Below are 9,819 nucleotides of genomic sequence, written 5' to 3' on the forward strand. Positions count from 1 at the left end.
TCCCTGGCTATTTCCTCTTGAAGGGATTTCTGCAATTCCCGGCCATGGAATCACCTCAGCAGCAACACTGAGCATGGAAAAGCTGCCCAGCTTGTTTTGGCTTCAGAGTCCAGGGAATTCTGTGCAGGGAATTGCCACTTCTGGGATGCAGAGGTGGCCTGGGAGGCAGGAGAATCCTGCCTGGAGCCTGCAAAGCCCAGCTCAGAGCTCTGTTAAACATCAAACGCTCTTGGAACCCAGGACAGAGAACTGAGGCAAGATCTGAACCAGCTCTGTCCCCTGCAGCTGCTCCATGGCCTGTCCCACATCACCACAAATCCTGGGAATCAGGAGAAAATCCTTCCCTGTGCTGCTGGGGAGGGGCTGGAAAGAGAATCCCAGAGCAGCTGGGGCTGCCCCTGGATCCCTGGCAGTGCCCAAGGCCAGGCTGGACATTGGGGCTGGAGCAGCCTGGGACAGTGGGAGGTGTCCCTGCCATGGCTGGGGTGGCACTGGGTGGGCTTTGGGGTCCCTTCCACCCAAATAATTCCACAGTTCTGATTCCCCAAGGGCTCTGGAGCTGATTTCCTTGCAGGCCTTGGGAGTAACTCCAAGTTCAAACTCCCAAATTCCCACTCCAAGCTGCTGTCCCAGTGCTGAGGACACAAATCTCTCACCCTGCTCAGCTAAGGGATAAATGGATCCTTTTGGTGCTGCTGGGATCCATGCCTGGGATGAGCAGTTTTCCCTGTTTTCCCCTCTGCTTCCATAAAACACCTCCAAATTAGTCCTGAGCCTGGGGACAGAGCAGCCTCCTCTGTCCTCACTGTCCCCACACACACAGGGGCTTCTCCAGGGATTTCCAGCCCAGCCCCTCACAGCAGGGATGTTTCCCTGGCCAAATTCCAGGCACTCATTCCAGTACTTCACAGCCAGACCCCAATCCTGTCTTTCCTGCCTGGCAAAAAATCCCCCCCAGTTTTTCTTTATCGCTGTGGGCAGCTCCCCCCAGGGGCAGCAGCCAAAGGGAGAATTTCAGTCCCTGGGAAGAACAGAATCCTGGAATATCCTGAGCTGGGAAGGACCCACAGGGATCATCCAGTGCCACCCCTGGCCCTGCCCAGACCCCCCACAACCCCACCCTGTTCATCCCTGGAGCTCTGTCCGAGCTCTCCTGGAGCTCTGGCAGCCTCGGGGCCGGGACCATTCCCTGAAGTTGTTCCAGTGCTTATTCCACCCTCTGGGGGAAGAACCTGTCCCTGATCTCCATCCCAAATCCCCCTGGCACAGCTCCAATTCCCTGACCCTGCTCCCAGGGAGCAGAGATTGGAGCTGGATGAGTCTCCCTAAATCTCACCTGAGGAATTGGATCCCACTGACAAAAACCCCTCTGTGCCCCCTGAAATATCCAACAGGAGCCTGAAAGCCCCAGAATTCCCACTCATCTCCATCCTCTGCCCCAGACTCCTGCAGGGCCTTGGGGATGTCCCTTTGTCCCCACCAGAGCAGCAATGCTGGGATCCATCCCCATCTGCCAGGGGACAAAAGCTCTAATCCCAAATCCCTTCTCAATGGATGCCAAAAATAGCCCAGCCCTCAGCACTGCCCAGAGCTGTTCCCACACACCAGGGCTCTTTGGGATTCCCTGAACATTCCCTGAACATTCCCTGAACATTCCCTGTATCCCACCCTGGACTGGAACCCAGGCAGTGACCACCCCCCACACCAGGGAAGGTTTGTAGGGAATAAATCCATCCCTGCCCTCCCTGAAGGAAAAGGTTGGATGGGATGAAGGACTCAGGACTCGTGGCTGCTCCAAGGTCCTGCTGCAGGGTGGGAAAGGGAACGGGATCAAGGCTCAGGACAGCACTGGATGATGCCAAAGGAACAACAAGGAAGAGCTCCAGCATCCCAAAAGCCAAAACTGAGCTGGGAATAACAGGAAAAGGAGAATGGCATTCCCTGGAATGGGGGAGTTAAGGACAGTGCAGGATGGGCTCAGCACAGGCACTGAACTCCCCCAAGGAACTTTATCCCGTTCTAGGATGAACAGCCAGGATTTTCAGGAAAAATCCCACTTTTTCTGCCCAATTTTTTTGCCAAAAAAACTCCCAAAATGTGCATTCCCCCCCTTGTCCAGGGGGGCTTTCAGGAGCTGCTCCCTTGTTTTCCCCCAAGTTCCTGCCTGGGTGAACTTGGTGCCTCAGCTGGAAAAAACACCAGGAATTTCAAGTGATGGGTAAAGTGCATTAACCTTGGAGTGAACCTTTCCTGGCAGGGCTGCCATGGCCACGCTCAGCTTGGAATTTTCACGGAGCTGGGAGAAAGCTCAGATTCCAGAGAGCCTTTAATGGGCTCTGAGGAGCTCCTGTGAGTCCCACAGCATTTCCCACTCCCTGCAGGAACCACAACACTGGGATCACAATAAAACATGGACTTGGCTGTGCATGGGCAGAGAACATGAGGTTAAAGTGGAATAATAATAGTAATAGTAATAGTAATAGTAATAGTAATAGCAATAGTAATAGTAATAGCAATAGTAATAGCAATAGCAATAGTAATAGCAATAATGTTGTCACCAGGCCCTGCAAAATTCTGCTGCTCCAGGGTGTCCCTGCTTTATCCAGGTCAGTGTGGAGCCATCCCTCTGTTCAATCCCAGTTTAAAACCAGGGAGACCATGGGAAAATGCAGTTCCTGAGCCAGGAGCTGGGAATCCATGAGGGCAGGAGAACATTCCATGTCAGCATTCCCAGGCTCCCCAAGGAGCTCTACCTGGGAGAAGGGCAGGGAAAGCACTCCTGGATGCTTTATTGCCTTTATTCCAGCAGGAAAAGCAGCTGCCTGAAAATCCAGGGATAATGTTCAATAATGTTTGATCCAGCCCAGGCACTGCAGAGTTTTCAGAGTGAAGTTTCCATGGATTTTTCATTGTGCTCTGTGCAGCATCACAGGACAGGTAATTCCAGGCAAACCTGGTCCCAGTGAAACCCAGCTCCAAAAGAGTTCATTCCATGCACAGGGCTGGATCCTGGGAGCATTCCCAGCTCCTTCCCAGTGTGTGGCAGCCAAGTCTGTCCCCGAGCCACGAGGAGGATAAAGGTGGGATTGAATCCACAAAGTCCCCTCTCGGTCACCCTGAAGGGCACAGCCAAAAATGGGGAACAAATGGGATTTTGGGATGGAGGGGGAGCTCACCCCGAGCTGATCAAGCCCCAGGATCAGCCTGGGCAGTGGGAATATTCCCAGTGCTGGAGTCAGGGATCTCCAGGTGATGGAAAAGCACCCAACACAGGCAAGAGAGGAAAGAAAGGTGATGGATTTTTCCATGAGGAAGTCAAGAAAAATGGATTTGGGAGGGGAGAATCAGAGCTCCACCAAAACACAGCAGGAGAGGAAGAGCCTCCTCCTGGAGCAGGGAATGAGAGCAGATGCTGGGAATGCCTGGGGTGAGGGAATTTTCCCCTGGGAATTGCTGCTGCCCTGGACAGCTGGAAAGAAAACCATGGGATACATCAGAGAAGCTCTGGCTGGAGAAAAGCAGTTTTCTCCTTATTCCACAAAAACCCTGGATCCTACAGGACAGGGAGATCCCCAGGGTCCTCATCCCAGAGCTGTCCCCAGCACTGAAGCTGAGCACCACAAATCAGGGATTTTCCATGGATTTTCAATGCATTTTCCATTTCTTTTCTCCTCCCTTGGAGGAGAGGCACAGGAAGGGACCTTCAGGGTGGTCCCTGCTCCCACCACAAAACGTCCCTGATTCCCCAGAAGGAAAATCCCAGTGAAGGGAAACTCCTCCCTCTCGCACCCTGGAGCTGAGTTTATTGGATCCAGGATCCATCTCCGTTCTGAGCAATCCCTGGCAGAGCCTTCCTGCCTGGAAATGCACATCAGCAACGGGGAGACAGAGGGGAAACTGAGGCAAAGCCATTCCTCCCCCTCCCGACTCCAGGGCTTTCCCTGCAGAGCCTCATCTCCAGCCCCACAGCCTGGGGAGCATCCCAGCAATCCCTGATTTGAAATCCAAGCCTCCAAACAGGATTTTTCTCCAGTTCCACATTTTATTTTTTTTTTTTCTGATGGTTTGGACAAAACACCAAGAGATGGTGACCCAAGAAGAAAGGAGTGGGTGTTGGGTTTTTTTTGGAAACTCAGTAAGAATTTGGATTAAAAATTCCTGAGGGTGGGGAGGGACTGGCACAGCTTTCCCAGAAAAACCACAGCTGCCCCATCCCTGGAGGAGTTGAGAGACGCAGGGCACCCCTGGGGGGGATTGTTCCCACTCTGACAGGGAGGGAGCAAAGCTCCAGTGACCCTGTTGGGAAGGCTGGGCCAGCAGCTCCCGATGCTCCCTGTGCCAGGCAGGGCTCGGCCAGAGCTGGCACCGGAGCTGGGAGGGAGCAGCTGCTCCAGGCAGGGATTGTGTGACTCACATGAGCCCTGGCTGGGCGATTTTAATGAACTGCAGCGAGCTCTGACAGCACCCGGCAGCAGGAAATGAGACTCTGGCAGCACAGGTGACACTTCTTTTGTCCCTTCCACAGCCTGGAGCTATGGCTCTTTCCTCCCTGGACATCCAGGAGAGCAGCTGGTGCTGCCAGGAGTGCAGGGAAAAGGAGAGCAGGCAGCCCCTCTGACGCCTGGAGAGGCTCCTGGAGCACAGGCTGGGCACAGCTCAAGGGATAAAGAGGCTTTTAGCAAAAACCCTTCAGAGGCTGCAGCTGGGGCAGTGCAGGAGCCCGGCCTGGCTGCACCCAGGATGGACCCAAGACAGACCCTGGGGCAGGAGTTTCACACTTGGATCAGTTCTGATCACCTTTTTGGGGTGAATTGTGCAATTCCAGCTGCAGGTGATGCAGTCCCATCCTCCCAGATTCTCCCCTCAATTCCCTGCTGGTTGCACTTTTAGGGCCTGGAGCCCTTGGTTCTGGGGCTGGGAAGGATTGCTGTGTGTGCCTGAGCTGTGAGAGGAATTTCTGACACTTCCTGTGGAGTTCAGAGTTAGGCACCAATGCAGGGCAGGGTCTGGAAAACATGACAGCGAAACCTGAAGGTATCACCACCAGCAGTGGGGACAGGGAAGGCTCCGGCTCTGGGGGGCTGAGCCAAGCCTGGAGGTGGCACTTGGGGACAGTGGGGTGTCAGGTCATGGTCTCAAAGGGCTTTTCTGAGCTGGTTTATTGTGAGATTCTGGGAAGGGATTTGAGGCAGAGCCTGGCTCTTGTCACACTGAACAGCAACAATTCCCAGCCTAAACCCCCCTGGCACCAACACCTGCCCAGGTGAGCCCTCAGCAACCCCCAAAACCTCCCAGCCACATCCACCACTCCAGGAACCCACAGAAGAGAAATCCCATCACATCTGGGGTTCAGCACAAACACATCCCAAACAGCAGGTCAGGAGCAATGAGTGAGTGCATTAACTGGAAAACTCAACAAATCCAAACCACTGCAACATTCCAGAATAAAACCCCCTCTGGGACTGGAAATGCACTCACCAGGCCTTGACAAACAGATTTTGGACTAAAATCCCAAAGTTTCCATCCAGCACGACCCAGACTGAGAATGTTCCCCTTCATCCAACCCTGCCTGCAGCTCCAGAGGAGCCCTTGGAAAACACTTCCCTGTCCAAATCCCTGATTTTGGGGATGTGACACCAGCAAACCTCGGGGGTTCCAGGGACTGGAGCGAGTCCTCTGCAGGCAGAGCTCATTATCAACACCAGGCCAGCCTCATTTAATGCTCATTAACTTTGGGGGAGGCAGGGAAGGAGCAGCAATCCCTTTCCAAAACCAGGGATAAGGACACAGAACTTGGACCCAGAGTGGAATCTGCAGAGCCTCGGTGGCCCCAGGGCTCCATCCAAGGGCCACGGTCATTGAGGAGAAATTCCAGCAGCTGGCAAAACTCAGCCTCATTTCATCCTGGATTTATTCTTCCCTCAGGACACTCCCATAGGACAGATTTTTCAACTGATTTTTAATTTTTTTTGCCTTCCCAAGGATTAATTGGCTCGGAGTGTTCCAGGCATTGCAGTTGGATGAGTTTGGGACAGGAAGATGGATGAAACTCAACAGGAGCAGGGAGCGACAGAAACTCTGGGCAAGAGCCACAATCCCATTTCCAGCTCTGTTTTCCTTTGGTTTTTTAAGGAAGGGGCTCTTTTTAGAAAGGCTCCTGGAGGGGGGAACAGCTCAGCCTGGAGCCACGTCCCAAATTTCCTCAGGATTTGGCTGAGCTGGAGGTTCAAACCTTGAGGAATCTGCAGCAGGATTTGTGCTCAGGGTGCTGAGGGCAGTGAGGGAAAGCTGGATGAGCTCAGCCCAACCCAGGTGTGAGGCAGGGCCAGCAGTGTCCCCTCTGTCCCCTCTGTCCCCAGCACCCCAAAGCCCTGGCAGGGCACACGTGGGATGGAAGTGCCCCCAGGTTTGGGACAGTTTGGGGCCTTCCAGGGCAGGGAATGGAGCTGGGAAGGGGCTGGAGCCCCAGGAGGGGCTGAGGGAGCTGGAAAGGGGCTCAGGCTGGAGCAGAGGAGGCTCAGGGGGCCCTTGTGGCTCTGCACAAGTCCCTGGCAGGAGGGGACAGCCGGGGGGGTCGGGCTCTGCTCCCAGGAACAGGGACAGGAGGAGAGGGAACGGCCTCAGGCTGGGCCAGGGCAAACAGCCACATCCAGGATTTAGGTTGGATATCTGGGAAAATTTCTTCCCTTAAAGCGCTGCCCAAGGGTGGAGTGCCCATCCCTGCAGGGATTTAAATCCATGTGGATGTGGCACTTGGGGACATGGGCAGGGTGGCCTCAGCAGTGCTGGGGATGGTTGGATTCCATGGGCTCAGAGAGCTTTTCCAACCTGAACTATTCCATGATTCCAGAATATTGCCCCAGTCCAGTCCAGCTCAGGCAGGAGAGCAAATTCCATGGGAAGGGTTGGGAGAACCATGAGCAGCTCCCAGATCTGCTTGAACACTTCCACAACCAAACCTCAGAGAGACAAATCCCTCCAAGCCTCCTCCCAGTCCAACTCCTGACCTCCAGCTCAACTTTAATCATCCAGCTACAAAAAGCAGGGCAGAGCCACAGCTCTGGAATGGCTCCTGGGGAAAACTGCAGGGAAAAGCTCAGGAATCTGCTCTGCCTGATGCTTTCAAAAATAATCACAACAAAAATGCACTGCAAGTCTTCTCCAGGGTTGAAGATCAGCACAAACTCCAAGATTCCAGGTCAGCCTTTCCTCACATGTGTTCAGGGGTTTCAAACCTATCCTGGATTTCTTCCCACCTGGATAGAACTGGGAAAAACACGGGCTCTGAACCAACAACCAGCAGAGGCAAAACCCCTCCTTTCTGCCCAAAAACCACCCCCAGTTCTGCCAACCCTGCAGAAATTCCCTGCACATCCCATTCTTCCTGCACATCCCATTCTCCCAGGACCAGCTGTGCCATCCACGTTTCCTTAGGTGTGGGTTGGAAAAAGACTTTACAGAGCAAAATATTTAAAAATCCCCAAATGATGTCCCTGTAAATCCCCAGATGCTGTCCCTGTAAATCCCAAAAGGATATGGGTGTATTACAAAGCCAAACTCAGCCACAGAACACCAAGGAAATGCCACCAAGCAGGGCACTGGTGTTTCCTGCCCATCACTCCTGGATCCACCCCCGTTCCAGCCCTTTTTCCACCCAATTCCATTAAAAATGCAGGTTCTGGGCGCTGAGCTCCTGGTGTTGTCACTCCATGGCCGTTCCAAGAGCTGCTAATTGCTGACAAGCTCATTACAAGATGAAAGCAGCAGGAGTGGAATGCTGGAATGTTTTCCTGCCTGTCTGCAGAGGGAACAGCTGGCCCCAAACCTCCAGCACTAATCCCATTAAACTGGAGCAAAAAATACCTCCAGCAATAAAAACAAGCCCTTTTCACTCACAGATTGGATATTCCCTCCTCCAAATCCATCAGGACTTGGTGGATTTTCAGCTGTTTCCCAGTTGTGCTCACGGGGAGATGGAGATTCAGGAGCTGAGCCCAGCAGGGAAAAGGAAGAACAGGAGGAGGCAAAACGGGTGTGGGCAAGGTGACCCCGATGTGGGACTGGGATCCACTGGTGCCAGCTGCTGCTTTGGAGCCCTGTTATCCCAGCAAAGCCATTCCAGAAATCTGGGAATTGGATGATGGCTGGACTTCCCCTTGGAAATCTTTTCCACCCTTTCTGGTTCTGTGGTTTTCTTTTTGCAAATTCTCTTGTGCTCTCCCTGCTCTTTGTTTTCCCCTGTCACAGGCAGGGGGGTCCAGCCTGACCCAAAGACCCCTGCCATGGCCAGGGAGGGACAGGAGACAGAAACCATCCAAGGAACCCACCCAAACTCGTCCAAACCCCACCTAAACCTCACCCAAACCTCACCCAAACTCACCCAAACCCCACCCAAACCCCACCTAAACCTCACCCAAACCCAATCCAAACCCACCCAAGCACCAGCCAAGCCCAGCCTGCTCCATCCACTCTTGGGAAAGCCCTTGGAGCAGTTTCCAATCCCCTCTGTCCCTGCTGCCACCCAGTCCCTGGGCACTGGGACTGAGCCAGGCTCACACACAGGAGGAGCCCAAGGCCAGGTTCCTCCATCCCAAGGTCCAAGAGCAAATCCAGGCAGTGATAACAAAAATCCCATCAGCAAATCCCCATCTGGTCACCCCTAGGCAGGGCTGGGTCTTTGTGGGATCCCCTGCTCCACCCCAAGAGACTCCCAAGCTCTGCTGACCCAGCACTGAGGTCCACAAAAACCCTTCTCCTGCTCCATCACATCCTGAGCAATTTGGTTTTCCAAGTTCCTGGAGCCTCCCTCCAGGGCTGGCTTTGTCAGGATTTGTTCCTGTGGGGTTTGAGCTGGGTTTGCTCTGCTTTGAGCCTCCAGCACCCCAAACCCTGCAGAGCAAGGACAGACCGTGCTCCCTCCTGCTGCTGCTGCAACGCTGAGGAAAGCACCTGAAAGCACCAAATCTGCAGCAATTCCTACAGCAAGGACACCCAGAGGAAATTCCAAACAATTTACTCCAGAGGCAGAGCACAAAGCACCCCACGGCCTCACCCAGGAGCATCAGCAGGGATTGCTCCTCCCATCGTTCATTCCTCTGCTGTTTTTTAGATTGAACAGGGAAGGAAAGAGGAATCAGCACACGAGCCCTGGGTACAACCTCAGCTGTTTGCCCCAGGAGGGCTGGATCAGGATTCAGGAGCCTGCATTTGGGATGTCTCCAGCAGGAGGGAATTGCCCTGCCCAGCCCGGAGCAAGGAGGATGAAAATCCAGTGTCACCATCACTGCCGAGCGCTGATGGCTCCCAATGAACCACACAGGCTGCCAAGCACCCAGGAGCTCCTCTGGATCTTCCCTGCTCCTGTTCAGCTGCTGGGAAAGCAGCTCAGCCCTTGTTCCCTGCTCAGCCAAAGCTCTCGGGGTGAGATCCAGACCCGGATCCTTCAGGTGAGAGGTGAGGACCCAACCACGGCACTGCCACCCCCATCAGCACCAGGCTTTGAAATCCTAAAACAGCCAGTCCCATCAATCACCAGGACACCAGGAGGGCTCCCAGGGTCACTCTGACAGGTTGGTGTCCCCTCCATCCCCACTGGAACTCCCCCCCCAGGGCAGGAAGGGAACAGAGGCCAAAGGAGCAAAATCACTTCAGAAAGTGGAGAGGAAGCAAAACAAACTGAGATTTTCCACGGGAAGTGGCTCCTGTGCCTGGGATAACAAAGGATCAGAGGGGCTGGAGCTGGGCTGGGAGAGCTGGGGGTGCTCAGCTGGAGAGGAGAAGCTCCAGGGAGAGCTCAGAGCCCCTTCCAGAGCCTAAAGG

Source organism: Parus major, chromosome 27, assembly GCF_001522545.3.
Source record: "Parus major isolate Abel chromosome 27, Parus_major1.1, whole genome shotgun sequence".
NCBI classification, from domain to species: Eukaryota; Metazoa; Chordata; class Aves; order Passeriformes; family Paridae; genus Parus; species Parus major.